The sequence below is a fragment of the Perissodus microlepis genome, chromosome 11 (genome assembly GCF_051167445.1).
Source record: "Perissodus microlepis isolate ML-2025 ecotype Zambia chromosome 11, ASM5116744v1, whole genome shotgun sequence".
Taxonomy (NCBI): domain Eukaryota; kingdom Metazoa; phylum Chordata; class Actinopteri; order Cichliformes; family Cichlidae; genus Perissodus; species Perissodus microlepis.
The window spans coordinates 29,856,468-29,872,645 of NC_140471.1; positions in this window are offsets into that span (position 1 = coordinate 29,856,468).

Genomic DNA, 16,178 nt, shown 5'->3' on the forward strand with positions numbered 1-16,178 from the left:
AGCTGATTTAAGACATTTCAGGAGATAACGGTGAATAGCACACCAGAGACTACATAAGAATAAAGTTACGTTGAAACCAAGCACACCATTGTTTTTCTTGTGACATTACCTATAAGTTTGTGTCACATGGCCCTCTTCCTATTGAAAAAAACAAAAGTTGTATCCAAGATGGCCGACTTCTAAATGGCCACCATGGTCACCACCCATCTTGAGGAGTTTGCCCCCTCACATATACTAATGTGCCACAAACAGGACTTTAATATCACCAACCATTCCCATTTTATTACGGTGTATCCATATAAATGGCCCACCCTGTATTTTGCTTTTCTCCCTTTCAGAGATTTTTGTCTAATAAATCCTTCACATTTCATTTTCGTGCCTCATCACTTCCCCCCTCTACATTAGGTCTACATTTTTGCTGTACTCTTTCCAAAGTCCATAAGATTTTGATAAAAGTAAAAAAATTTAATTTATGTCTAAAGAGCACTAAACACTGAAGGCACTGCATAAAACCAACACGATATTCAGAATTTTATGCATCTGAAATCACCGTGTAACGTACATACGCGCTCCGTTTTTGCGGAAAACTTGACCTCAAAAACGGATTGTGAAAAAAAGGAAGTTGACATGAGGAGATGATGAGCTAGTCCTGATGTTACTAAATAAGAAAAGAATGAAACTGAGATTCTATGTTCATCTAATTCTCACGAGAAGACAGCACCAGGGTTTGAGCTGGAGTTTCGTACATATTTCAGGATGTCAGTGGGGCAGTTTGAACATGTTAGCAGAGATGGGAGCTCATCCAAATAGGCAGAGAAATCATTTCATAGCTGTGTGCCTGATGTAAAACAGTTTACTGTTTACTATTTTCCAAATCATAGTATAGTCAGTACAGGTGTGCAATTTGAGCTACAAGCACGCCTGTGAATGTGCGAATGTGTGATTGTTGTCTAGGTGTGGGCTAAAACTTGTAGACACAAAATAAATAAATAATAATAATTGAGAAAGGATTGTATGATGCACAGAAGGCTGAAGCTTGCCAATCAAATTATAGACTAGAACAGTGGTTCTCAAAGTTTTTTACAATGAGTACCACCTCATAAAATATATGTCTATTAAAGTATCACCCTTATGACTGACATTAAAGTAAAGTAGTATAGGCCTATTTAACACAATATACAGTTTACCCGAGACAATTTGATTTCTTATATGAATGTTATTTATTTTAACTGTCATAAACAGGATGTGATGTGATGTGAATAATTCTGGTCAAATGTACAGTGAACAAACAAGCTGATGAGTAAGATAACCAAAAAAATGTTGCACTGTGTTATAGTCTGACAGCTGCTGGTAAGATTGACCTGCGGTAGCGCTCCTTCCTACACTGTGGGTGTAAAAGTCCACTGCTGAACGAGCTGCTCAGAGCTCTTACAGTCTCATGCAGGGGGTGGGAGGTGTTGTCCATGATGGATGTTAGCTTAGACAACATCCTCTCCACCCCAACCTGCTCTATGGACTCCAGCGGACAGTCCAGGACAGAGCGACTTAGACCCTTTATTGTAGAATGCATTTGTCTTCGTGGACCAGTCCAGTTTATTATTAAGGTGAACACCCAGGTATTTGTACTCCTTCACTGTATACTTACAGTTTCCACGAGTTGTATACTCCTCCTTGCATACTTTGTAAAGCAGTTTGAACTTCCTTTAAGGTTAGAGGCTCCCCCAGCTCCTTGTCTTTCTTGATTTCCCTCTCCATTAGCTACAAGCATCTTCAAAAAAAGAAAAAAAAGAACCCTTTCTCATCCTGTATGTAAAGCACACACATCCACAAATACATTTTTAAACACACCATACTTTGCCTTCACCACCATTATTCTGCCCTTTCCGCCTCCTGAAATTCACAGGACTCTGGTAGGAAGTTTTTTGAAAAAAGGAGCGCCACTCCACCACTGGCTGTGTTTAAATGACTCAAAATCCTTTCTCCCTCCCATTCCCTCCAGTCTGTCTCATTTAAACAGTCTGTGCGTTTCTTGGACCATTAGCACATTTATATGCTTCAGTTTGGAGATGGAAAGGAGAAACTCTGAAGTTACTCATTACAAAGATGCAAGGATAAATAATGACATAAAATAAAATAAATAATGACATAAAACACAAAGCCTTGTCTTCATCTGTCATGTTTAATTAAGAACAGTACCCTAACATAGGCCTTTCATGGTTAGCAACAGTGAATTTATTTAGAATAAACAGTGCGAAGCAAAAAGTGTTCCAAACTGTGCAGTTTCCTTTAAGGCAAAACTCCCGACTCCCGTACAGTGTTCTCCTTTTGATCCATGTTGCAAGAATAATCCAAAACGTGTTATTTACAGATGTGCTCACGACCTTCAATACTCCTCCCGTGGTTACCTGTGTGGAGTTCTTTTTTACTGAGAGAATTTCAGGAGACAATCTATCTGTTAGTTCTATTTTATTGTCGGGCAGTTAAAGATTTGACTTGCGTTGCAGTGGACTTCTCTATGTCAGGCAGTCTGCACATGCAGAAGCAAAGTACAATTCATAATTCATGAAAGTATAAATTAGACACATGAAAACAGGAAAATAATTGTGATTGGCTATTGATGGGGAAATACTGTGGTTTAGACTCAGCGCTCCCTGATTTATCTGGTCTTTGACCACCAGTCTGGGATCTTGCCCTGTGTGAGAAAGCTCCTCCCTACCTTACAGTTGTTACCAGGAATGTTTTATTTTCATGCTGATTTCAGTTTTAACTGACACAATGACGTCTCTACTTCTTGTTGATTAGAACATCCTGTTATTATACACCCAAGGCCAAGCAGCCTGTCCTGTCTGAAACTGTGTCTGTCTGAAACCTTCTACACTCAACTCTTTCTATCCCTCTTAGTTAACCCTTCACACTATGGGGTTAATACTTATATCCTTTTAAAAGGAGTTTAACAAAATCTATTATGAGCATACATTGCAATTAATGTTAAAAATAACATAATATAATATTAACTTCTTATATTAACTTGTAATGTAATTTATTTCTTCCCTCACAAGCTATCTTTGGCTTAGCTCAGTCATAGTTTCCTTCCTGTGGTAACTTGGTAACAAAAACAAAAACAAAAAAAAAAGTCTTAAGAAAGCAAATTTCCCTAAATCGGCGTATTCTGAACCTTTGGCTGAGTATTATCTGTTTGTGTCACTCCCGCCACTGATGCATCAAAGTCAAACTCTGTAATCAAAAAATATTTGACAACCTGGTAAAAGAACATGCAGCAAAATGTGCTGAAGAACAGCATGGCAACTATTTTATAGGATGTTTTCTACAACTTGCTTCAAGCTCCAGAATATTGTTAAAAGAAAGAGGGGGGGGAAATATAATTAAATACATGTTTAGTTCTCAGAATTGAGTGTGACATCCTTGGCAGCTAATTGATTTTCTTGATCCCAAAGCTCTTGTAGCATTACCTAGAAGGTCATCTTATAAAACAGTTAATGATAGCTAACTGGGTTTTGAGAGAAAAGATTAAATATAAAAATAGAATTGAGAAAAACAGATTTCAAACATAGGCAGCCTACATACAAATTTGACATGAGGTCTGCAAGTGTAAATGTCCTGTTTTAGGTTCATACATTTAATTGTTTAAAAAAAAGACTTTAAAACAAAGAGTTTAGACCCGCCTACTCTCCCTGCAGATTCCCCAGGGATCTTCCAGGAGTGATGACATTATTTTTTGGAGAATTGATTTGTTAATAGGCAGTGATTTCATACCTGCTCCATATGTTACCATGGCAATTTAGCCCAGTAAGAAGTGAACCACCTTCTTTGTACAAAAAAACCAACAATAACCCTGCAGTTATCCAGATAAACCAAAATCCTTCTTCACAGTCCAGGACTTTGGTAGCAGTTTTACTTTAAAGGGTGCTGATAGCGTAGGTGTGGCCACAGCTGTAACAAAACCAGGAAGGAAAAAAAATCCAGAGAATTGTTCCTCTTTCTGGATTAAAACGTACTTTTCTTAGAAGTAAGAACCAATATATTCTTTGAATCATCCACTCTTTACTTTCCTGGGGATTCATAATGTTGTGAGTTTGCTTTTTAATAACATTTTGCTGTCAGAGACAGAGAAAATAGAGAAAAAAAAAAAAACAGCAAAAACAAAAGAAAAAAGGGAGAGATCTGTCTCATAAAGACTAAACAACTGAAATATCAGAATTACCTTTGAGAATTATTGCATATGATGTTTTATCATGCAATCTACAAACCAAAGTACAGCACAGAAAAGCAAGGAATAAACTGCATTTAATATCCAATGTATTGTTATTTGTTTATTTTTGAGCACTGAAAGAAAAAGTTTAATCTTTACTTTAAAAAAGTAAAGGGTTTCGGTTTCTTTTTCTATCATGAAGCATATAGAAAATGGGACAGGCTACAGGTACACCCTTATTAGATCTTAAAAACACAGAAATAAAACCTTATCAAGTGGCCACATATGGTCAGTACAACTATTATACAAAGTTCTTTATTATAACTTTATTTAAAATGCAGTCTAATATAAAAGAAAATGGCAACAACGAGCAGTGTCAGATGTACATAAGAAATAAAGCAGCTTTGTCATAATACACAGAAAATTAAAATAAACTGCACAGACACATTTCACATGTATCTACTAACATGCTGCATGTACAAGTGATTTAGGAGTGATTTATGGGTTAAATGATAATTAAATATTCTGGGAGTGTCTTGGATCTTTAATAGTGCAATTACTAACGTATACAGTGTCCTTCATCAGATTCTACTCAGTGACACATGCTTTTGTCATGAGGGCAAGGTTAGAACTCTGAATTCAGGTATCAAATATTTACATGTGAATCTGGTATGTGTATGGTTTAATCACAGATAAATTCTACTCTCTTATTTCAGGGCACTACAATATTTGGGAGATTCAGAATGGTGTGTGTGCGTGTGCGCGTGTGTGTGGGAATAATCAGTTTTGCTGTTTGATGCTTTTTTCTATTTACTAAAGTCAAGCTAGAAGTTTAACTCCTTCTCACACATCCAGTAGTAGTTTTTGTTACATTCAGCAGTATCCCAAATGTACCAAGTTGCACTTTGGTACGCACAACTCCAGGGTGTAGAGGATGAGGATGTTTTTCTGAAGTTGCTAGAAGAAAAAACAAATATGTTTTCAGTGCATGAGGCTTTGGAGTGTTGAGGTTGAAATGAGACTAACAAATAGCAGAACAGCAGTGGCTCTACTAAGGCTAAATGGTTAATAATTGTTGCTTCTCTGCTGCTCTTAACCAGCTAACTACAATCGAAAAAGGATTCCTTTGGTGTGTAGCTCTTGCCTCAGTGGGCAATCAGACATTTTATAGTGTAAAATAACAGGATCGATGTGGTGATTTAAGATTCAAAGGGCCTCACTTATAACACAGTTGGCTTCCATCCACCCATTTCAATGTCCACATACTGCTCATGTAGTTCCACTCATATTTGAAGCCGATCCAAAAATGTACAGCCTGTCCATAAGACCTGACAAAATCCTGTTTTGAGGGAAAGTGGTTTTAATGTTTTATTCACTTTGGTTGGAGGATGACAATAAAAGAATTCAGACATTTCAGAACATGGGAGTGCAGAACACACCAGAGACTAAATCAAATGATAACTATTGTTGTTGCAATACAAATGAGAGTGGCTTTATTCTGCTAAACGTTTTAAGTTTATAGGGGAAAAAGTTTATCTAAATACCTTTTCTGCATCATCACTGATAATCACCAAATGAGCTCCAAGCCTCTCACAGTTTTGTTTGGCATCCTCCCAGGTGGATTTAAAAGAGGAAAGGCGGTAGCAGCTTGACCTGAATCTTTTCCATCCCGGGGAACATCTTGGAAGGTTTGGTAGCGCTAAATAAACAAGACAAGACTGAATCTTTATGAAACTATTTCCATCCCATTTATCACCAAATAAAACATTTATAGCTCACTTGGTGCAGAATTTTCAATCACATTCATCCATCGCCATAGGTACTGGAATAGATAAGTAATGTTTGAATTTTCTGATTTATTTCTTTTACTTACTAATTTTAACTTTAGCTTAGTTTAGCTAATTTTCACTGAAGTGTTGTTTGATGACATTACACATGTACGTGTCTTTCCAATTTCTAATGCAAGTGGCTTGACTCTTGAATCAGTTTTGTTTTACCTTGATTCAGTCTGCTGTTTTCTTCAAGCAGTTTGTCTTTCTCTTGAATGAGCTGATTTTTGTCTCGATTCAGTTGACTGTTCTCTTGATTCAGTTGACTGTTCTCTTCAAGCAGTTTGTCTTTAGTAGAAGTTGGTCTCTCTCTAAAAGCACTCCTCTGATGTCATCAGCTGACACTGAGGTAAAATTGCAAGTTGAACAGTTTTTTGATTTGTTGGAATTCTCATCTACAAAATGTCTGTGAAGGTTCTCAGTCATCCAGGTCATCGTAGTCAAAGGAGCTTGCAAAGAAAAGCGTCTGGACTTCTTTAAGTTTACTTGAAGACGTTTCACCTCTCATCCGAGAAGCTTCTTCAGTTCTAAGGTCAAATGGTGGAGAGTCCCAGATATAAACCTAGTGGGAGTATCCCCCCACAGAGGGACAAAAGGATTATCAGGATGAAAGTCTCAGCCACGCTCTCCAGTGCCAAAGTCCCTCCATCCAACCTCACAATACAGGAAAAGAAGGCCGTCGCTTCCCTGAGCAAAGACCACAACATCACTGTTTTACCAGCTGATAAGGGAAGATGCACCGTGGTCCTAAACACTACAGATTACCATACAAAGATCACTACTCTCCTCAGTGACAACAATACCTACGAAGCCTTAAAGCGAGACCCCACAAGCAGCTACAAAAAGAAAGTTATAGTTTGCCTTCAAGACTTTGAAAAGGACAAAATTATTGACCGCCTTACATATCACCGCCTTTACCCAGGGGATGCCATACCCTGCATCTACGGACTTCCTAAAATCCACAAGGAAGCTGTCCCACTCAGACCCATAGTCAGTAGCATAAACTCAGCCACTTATAACATTGCTAAACACCTTGCTACCATCCTTGCTCCTCTTGTGGGGAACACCCCACACCACATCAAGAACTCCACCGACTTCACCGACAAGGTCCAGAAACTTACCCTGGATCCAGATGAAACCATGGTGTCCTTTGATGTAGTCTCTCTCTTCACTTGCATACCCACCACGGAGGCCGTGGAGACTGTCAGAAAACGACTACAAGAAGACAGCTCCTTGGAGGACAGGACCAACTTCACACCCGATCAGATTTGCACACTGTTAGACCTCTGCCTCACCACTACATATTTCAAATACAACGAAGGCTTTTACAGACAAAAACATGGCTGTGCCATGGGCTCCCCCGTGTCACCTATTGTAGCCAACCTTTACATGGAGGAAGTGGAAAGGAAGGCTCTTGGCTCTTTCAAAGGAAGAGTACCCAGCCACTGGTACAGATATGTGGACGACACCTGGGTCAAAATCAAGACACAAGAAGTGGAATCCTTCACTGCGCACATTAACGCTGTGGATAAAAACATCAAGTTCACCAGGGAAGACACAAAGGACAACTGTTTGCCTTTCCTGGACTGCGCTGTGCACATTGAAGAGAACGGCAAACTCAACATCGAAGTTTACCGGAAGCCCACACACACGGACCAGTACCTCCTCTTTGACTCCCATCACCCTTTGGAACACAAACTTGGAGTAATTAGGACCCTACACCACCGGGCAGAACATGTTCCCTCTAAGCCTGAAGGAAAAAAGAAGGAACACACACATGTAAAGGAAGCACTCAAAACGTGCGGCTATCCTAAATGGGCGTTCTTAAAGTCAGCAAAGAGGCACAGAAAAGAAGACCAGACACCAACGAGGGAGGATAAGAAGGACAGACGCAACAACATTGTCATCCCCTATGTAGCCGGTGTATCAGAAAAACTTAGGAGAGTTTTCTCCAAGCATGACATCCCGGTGCATTTCAGACCCAGCAACACGCTCAGACAAAAACTGGTTCACCCGAAAGACAAAACGCCAAAACACAGACTTAACAATGTGGTGTATGCTGTACAGTGCAGCGAGGAATGCCCAGACCTCTACATTGGAGAGACCAAACAGCCACTTCACAAGCGCATGGCACAACACAGAAGAGCCACCTCCACAGGACAAGACTCAGCAGTCCATCTGCATCTTAAGGATAAAGGACACTCTTTCGAGGATGCCAATGTTCACATTTTGGACAGAGAGGACAGATAGTTTGAAAGAGGAGTGAAAGAAGCCATCTATGTCCACTGTGAGCGACCATCTTTGAACAGAGGCGGGGGTTTACGACACCAACTCTCTGCCATCTATAATCCAGTTTTGAGATCCCTTCCCAGACGCCTTAACGCCCGCTCACATCCTGGGCCATCTGACCTCAGGAATTCGCATGATAAGGTGGGGCCAGGTTTCACAATGAACACACCCGAAACTCTGGCTGATTGGGACCCACACCCAGTTTCACACCTTGGCTCAGGCGATTAGAAGATCATCAGGGGGTCCTTTTGTCCCTCTGTGGGGGGATACTCCCACTAGGTTTATATCTGGGACTCTCCACCATTTGACCTTAGAACTGAAGAAGCTTCTCGGATGAGAGGTGAAACGTCTTCAAGTAAACTTAAAGAAGTCCAGACGCTTTTCTTTGCAAGCTCCTTTGACTCTCATCTACAAAGTGAATCAGATATGGGTTTGTTTGTTTGTTTGTTTTTGTTTAGTTTTTACTGTGATTTGTAAAATGTGGGCTGATACATACCGACTTGTAGCCACATATAGACATTGAGTGATGATTGTATGACACATAGCAGGCCGAAACTGATTCCAACCAACTTGTAAATTGTTGATCCTCCTACAACACACACATCTTTCATCAAAAATGTATCATCAGCATAAAGAAAGTTACATTTTTTGTTTTCTCTGTGTTTTCATGATGTTTAAATCTAATTATAGAATCCAGCTGTCATGCATGTACATTTTGTTAACATTGCTGCATTGCATATTTTTCTCATCTTAGCTATGGGCCTGGCGCCCTACATTCTTTCATTACATTTATACAACTTTGTACACTAAATTATTTTTATTGTCATTTCTTAATGTAATTATGCTAGTATGTAGCTTCATTTTTTAAACACCATATAACAACATTTTTATGTGGATGTCCCTCACACTGAAAAACCTTTTGCCTTTGAATGCAGATGACATATTTGGACCCAGATTTCTCTGCAGTGGTTATTGTTCACAAAAGTAGATTAATTAAGAATAAAAGCTAAAACTATAATCCTTGATTAATTTGCCTTTTGTCAAAACTTTTGTAAACTATCAATTTAGAGAGAAATGTAAATTATAATGATCATACCAGAGATGAAAAGAATAAAAGAATTTAAGAGATACCTGGCTTGTGATTTGCTCTTGTTGTTTCTCCGCTATTAAGAGCTGAAGTGACAGAATATTGAGTTTCCATTCTTCTTACACTGACGATCTGAGAAAGCACTGTTTCATCATGTAAGCTGAATCTCTTATTGTGGCTGTTGCCTTTAGTTTCCTTTAGCCTTTTATTTCCTTGTGGTAAATTAATCATCTCCTTTTTATATTCACTGATCTTTAGATAGTATAGTTATAGTGGTTGTGTCAGCAACCACAAAAAAAAGTGTAAACAAAGGAAATTATGATAAATCTCCCCATTTTTTTAAAATATAGAGCAAGGCCTATCGGTGCTTGCATAATTATTTTCTTATGTTGCCTTGTCTTTATGTTACCATAAATGACCTATTATGTTTTTCTTAATGAATAAATAAATAAATAACATTTACAAATTTAAAAAGTATCTATACACACCCTATACCACACAGTCATGCAGTTTTACTTCCTATGAGTTCATATCCTGTCTTGAAGTTATTTGACATGTTTAACATTATTGCACTGCTATAACTGTACACTTCTTATTTTGCAGTGTTTGGGTTGTACATATACATTTAACTTAAACAATTTTCTACCAGATTTTTGTGTTTGTTGCTTTTTGTTGACCATGATGTAGTATAAAATAAACCCCAGTTCCAGACTTATGTTTGCAGGCAGGAGCTATGTTAATTATTTTAATATGCGTTATATATCTTGTGGTATGCATAACCTTTAAATCAGTAGAATACAGCTTAGATTATGTCCAACAGCAGAAAATTACATAATAAAATCTACAATAAAGGAGGTGCATTAGGTGGTATAGGCATAGGAATATTGAACTTAATTATATAATACTTTGTATTAATATCATCTATGTTATATTTACTGTACGTTTTATGTTCATCTGAACTTGTTATTCAACGCACACTTAAACCTTACTTTAAGTCTTAAACTTAGCAAAAATCCTCACAGGAAAAACTTACTGCTAAGGATTCAATAGATTTTAAACTCAAACTAGAGTCCTGAGTGCTTGATAAACTGGACTTCTTCTGGGTCTGTGAAGATGTTTCGGTTATTTCAGTTCTAAAACAACTGATGGAGAGTTATTATAACTCATAGTGAGGTTGTAGACATGTTCCTGAGGGTCATTACCCACTATTACTCATGACAGTCATCACATCAGTCAAGGCATAAAACGGGACTTGGATAATTGCAGTCCTCACTCACCAGCCATGAGCCATATTTTTCATAACATACGTCTGTGTTATGAAAAATAAGTTTTGAGAACTGCATGATGAGTAATGAGAATGACTTTTCTGTTGTGAGAATTGATTGAGGAAAAACTGTAATGAGGAAGTTCTTCAAACCTGCATTCTTTCTAAAAGTCATGAGGGGGCGACTTCACCCCACTGAAGTCAATCCCATGGTGGTACTTTCTGGTTTTTAGACAACATCTGCATGCTTTTTCACAATTTTACTTTAAGATTCCATAGTCTGCCTTGTGTAATGTAATTGCTATCACTGAACGGCTGTACTTCTCATTTTTGAGCGGCGTTCAGTTTGTGAATATTTACCTGAGAATGGATCCCAGCTCTTTTATCCTTCCTGAAGAAAAAAAAAAGTCTTCGCTGGACTTTCTTTACCAGGTGAAATGTATTCAAAGCCAAGGTCAGATCAGCTGTGATGCCAATGCCCAGGAACTTATTGGCAACCTGTTCTGCTTGGAATTCAAGCATTCCTGTAGTCCGCAATGACCTCCTTGGTCTTGCTGGTGTTAAGGTTGTTTGATGAACACCATTCGATCAGGCGCTGAACCTCCTCTCTGTTGCGAGTCTCATCAACAAAGCCAATGGAAAATCAAACTTGTGGAGTTATTCAGTAACATCTTTTATAGGCCAAACATTTATAAAAATTAACATTAAAGAATATACTTAAATGTTAGTAAATTCTCCTGAATTTGTTGCAACATAATCAGCTTGCTAGAGAAGAATCAATATTTAAAATTGCCTACTGTATATTCTATACGTTCCCTCACAGCTATCTTTGGCTCTGCTCATACACTTATTGACAGAGTGACTAACTGACAGCCATCTTGCTGTCATAGATCCCAGTTCTATGACTATGGTAATATAGATAGTGTAATTCTAATAGCTTTCTTAGTAAGGTAAATAGGTTCAAGGGTGCATTGTGTTCCCAAATAAATTTTTGCAAATCTGAGTTATGCTGAAGTATTAACTTGGTAAATTACTCTTACTACCATCATGATCCAAATTTGCCTCGAACAGCAGGTCTATTTAAGAGCTTTGGCTCCTATTTATGGAACATGAATGTTCTTCACATTTTTTCTGATGATAATTTTACATAATCCAATAACACTGATCCATACTGTATATAATAAAGAGTCTAAGCATCTGTGCGGTTGACATGCTAACTTGTAGCTAACTGGCAAACATTTAGCAAGTTACAGATTTCCCCAAAAGGGGAGCTATTTGTATTCCTCATTGCTGACGGTTTTTTTTTTTCTATGAGTCAACACCATGAGATAAAGCTGTATTTTTACTGCATGCGAGCCACATAGAACTAAAATTCCCATGATGGTTCTTTTTTTCCCCTGAAACCAACATCCAGATATGTATACACACTCTATACCACAATGTCATGCAATCTTACTTCCCTTATGATGTCATTTCCTGTATTGAGGGTATTTTAAAAAATATCGACTATCATTGCAGTGCATTAATATTGTTGCCCATCTTCAACAGGTTTCTTTCAGTGGAAGCAATTGACTGTGTGGCATGTTAATGGCGTAAGGAAACAAGACATGTGGAGACAAGTGGAGATTAACTGAAAGTATGCTGTTTATTTGGCTGAAGGCAGATAATACACAAGCAAAAAGGAACTGAAGGCTATAAGTTAATGAATTCCCCAAAAACTGGGAAACATGCTAGAGCTGGAAACATTGAGGCTGGGAACCACTGGGAGAGTGTGGAGTTCGAGAGGGGTGGACCCAGGCGCTGACAATGAATCGGAATAAGAAACAAAAACAGTCCACAGAAAACAGTGGAGCTCACGAAAACAGTTTATATATAGGTCAGAGGGCCGGCCCGGAGATTGACAAAGCAGGGGTCCACTACGGAGCAGGTCCGGAGGCCGAAGGCCTGTTTTACTTTGAAGGTCCATGTGTGGTATTCTGTTTTGCTTCCTCCCTGTGATCATTTTAATTATTTACAAAGGCGTAAAACTATCTAAAACTACATATATATTAGTAGTTTTAAATGCAGACACTTTATTGTCATGAATAAAATGTCATAATAGGGCATAACAGAAAGAAAGATTAATTTCCTTTTGATCTAACTTAATGGTTAATGGTTCTATTATGCTCTCTGCATGACAGATGATAAATCAGGTGAGATATTCAGTATTGGTGGCAAAGGCATCATCAGTGGCACAGGCAGCATTCGGGGGGCACAGGCATCATTGGTGGGACAGGCGGCATTGGGGGGACAGGAGGCATTGGGGGGAAAGGCATCATTGGGGGGACAGGCTGCATTGGGGGGAAAGGCATCATTGGGGGGACAGGCTGCATTGGGGGGAAAGGCATCATTGGTGGGACAGGCTGCATTGGGGGGACAGGAGGCATTGGGGGGAAAGGCATCATTGGTGGGACAGGCTGCATTGGGGGGACAGGAGGCATTGGGGGGAAAGGCATCATTGGGGGGACAGGAGGCATTGGGGGGACAGGCATCACTGGTGGGACAGGCTGCATTGGGGGGACAGGAGGCATTGGGGGGACAGGCATCACTGGTGGGACAGGCTGCATTGGGGGGAAAGGCATCATTGGGGGGACAGGAGGCATAGGGGGGACAGGCATCACTGGTGGGACAGGCAGAGGGTTGCACTGCAGTGGGTGGCACAATTCTTTCACTGAAAAACACCATAGAACACAATGCATTTTGTCATCAATATCATGTCACATTTAATGTTCATGTTCAGCTAAAATTGTTATGCATAGGACACTGCAACTTAAAATTTGATAATTTTGCCTTTGTGTGACTCAAAGTCTTGCAGTAAAGGTCTGATCACTGAACTTGTTCTTCAGTGTAACACCATATTAACATCAAACTGCAATGTGCTACTCATGGATGATAAATGAGCCAGAAAAACACTTTGAATGTCTGCTTACTTTTTAAAATGCAAATTTACACTCTTACTTTCTGAATTTGAACCTTTCCACCAGTTTTCAAAGACTGGTGGAAAGAGACATTTCAATTTATCCCCTGTGGATCTGAATTAATTCAGTTCATTTCAATTCATTTCTATTTATACAGCGTCAAATCACAACAACAGTTGTCTCAAGGTGCTTTATATTGTAAGGTAGACCCTACATTTACTCCTCCATAAATCACTACCTTATTGTGGTGGAGAGGAGTATGCGCCCTATTGATCCAAGAAGCTATGTTTTTGAGGTCAATTTGCCCTTGTAGTGTCCCAAGAAAAATTTGTTCTAGATGAAGTGTACTAAGTGGAATTCTCAAGACCCTTATTGAAGGTAAACCAATGTACCATAACATCTTGCCTGGATAGGGGTTACCAGGGCCTTAATACTGGAACTAGGCCTGGGCAAGAGGCTCATTGGTGAGCATTGGTTAGTTGGCCCCTAGGCCATGGAGCCTGGCAAGGCTCAGCCTGAATGAGCCACATGGGCCAATCCTTCCTGTGAACACACTACCAACAGGGCAGAGATGATGATGATAATAATAATAATACTAATTATACTAATAATAATAAAAATAATAATAATAATACATTTTATTTAAAAGCGCCTTTCAAAACACCCAAGGACACTGTGCAGAGCAAATAAGACAAGCATAAAAACAGGAAATAAACACAATAAAAGGCAGAAGTCTTGGTGGTCTGATGCCAAATTGTTGAAACTGGTTTTAGGTACATGGAATGTAAGTTCTCTGAACTAGTGTTTGAGACCAAGTGATAGCAGTTGGATATAGTATAGCTCACCATAACACACACTGGGGGATCTAGAACCAGTCTCTGGAGAGGGGTTGAACTCTGTTCCACTCTGGAGCTGCCCTTGGTGAAAGGCAACAAGTAGGGGTGCAAAATTTAACTTTGTTTATTTAATTCACTTACCCCTGTCTATTTCGGACTGAAGATCCCTTATCTGATCTTGTTGACTGATGATATTGTCATTACACATCCTCTTCTGTTCAATTAGGTGTCTATTGGTGGCCTTTAGCTCATTGTTCTTCTTCTCCAGTTGTTTTTTCTCTTGAATGAGTTGTGTTTCATGTCGATACAGCTGGCTGTTTTCTTCAAGCAGTCTTTCGTTATATTGATTCAGCCGATCATTCGCTTCAGTAAGTTGTTTTTTCTCCTGAAGCAACTGGTCTCTCTCTAAGAGTACAGCTGAGATGTCATCAGGTGACAATAGGGTGATATTGCACGTTGAATTGTTTTTTGAGCCATCTGAAGTCCCATCTAGAAGAGGAATTCAATTAAATGTTTGTAATTAATTACATGTTATACATTGACTTGCTACTCAGTGTTATGGGAAACGCATTTGCATTCAGGTCGGGGCTAATTTAACACTGTTCTTTCTGAAACTTCATCCAGGACTCATAGTCTTCGAAACTAATTAAAGGGTGTTAGCTGATTGAATTTAACGAAGTCAATAAGGAAAAATAATGTAGTTAACTTGAAGATAGCATCAGATTGTGTAGCCCACTACAATCAGTCAATCGAACTCCAGTGAGTGTTTGCTGTGTTTTTATATTTAATGTGATCTAAGGGGTATGCTACAAGTGAAGCTCAACACAACCAGACTTTTTTGTGTTTCTTGTGTTTGCTGCCTTGACAAAACCTAAAGCTCCAGCCAAAGATAACGGCTATTTCTATGATGTTTATGATCAACTTTCTCTGTTTCTGCCGTACATTCTGTGTGCACTCAAATAAGAACAGGTGTTTTGTAAGTGATTTGATTCTTCTTCTGCACAAAATGATTCCTTTGCTACTTCTCCAATCACACATCAGAACGTGATATTGATGATGGGATTTAGTGCAGAGTGGTAAGATAAAAACTTGAAGTTAATTATTTTATTGCTCAGTGCTGCTGTTTATTTCTAAGGTGATGGCTGCAGATTAGTGCTCTAAAGCCTAACACTGGATACATTTAGACATTATAATGTCTAAAGCATAACATTTATAACATTTATAAATGTTATTTTCCCATAGCTTAATAAAGGAGACTTTTTTTAGCTGACAAACTAAGATGGGAATCACTTTTCAGCAGATTGAACTGAAATCAATTTTATTAACTTGGCATGTGCTCGTAGTGCTTCCAGCTAATTTTAGACTCAGACATGGAACGTAACCTACTCCCAGTCAGGTTATGTGTTTTAAGCAGGTTTCCACAGTAATTTAGTCAAGTAAAAAGAAAGTGACCCTAATGATACAGAAAACTCCTACTTTAAACACAACATCGCTCGTTAAGCCATCAATCTGGGTTTGTAGTACATTTCTGTGGAAGGTGTGGGCTGATACGCACCAGCCTGGAGCCAGATATAAACATTAACAGCAGACTGGATGATGCACAGTAGACCAAAGCTGATTCCAACCAACTTGAAGATTATTGCTCCTCCTACGGGTAGGCAAAAACACACATATACAATCCAACAAGATTCTGTTATTAGCATTAT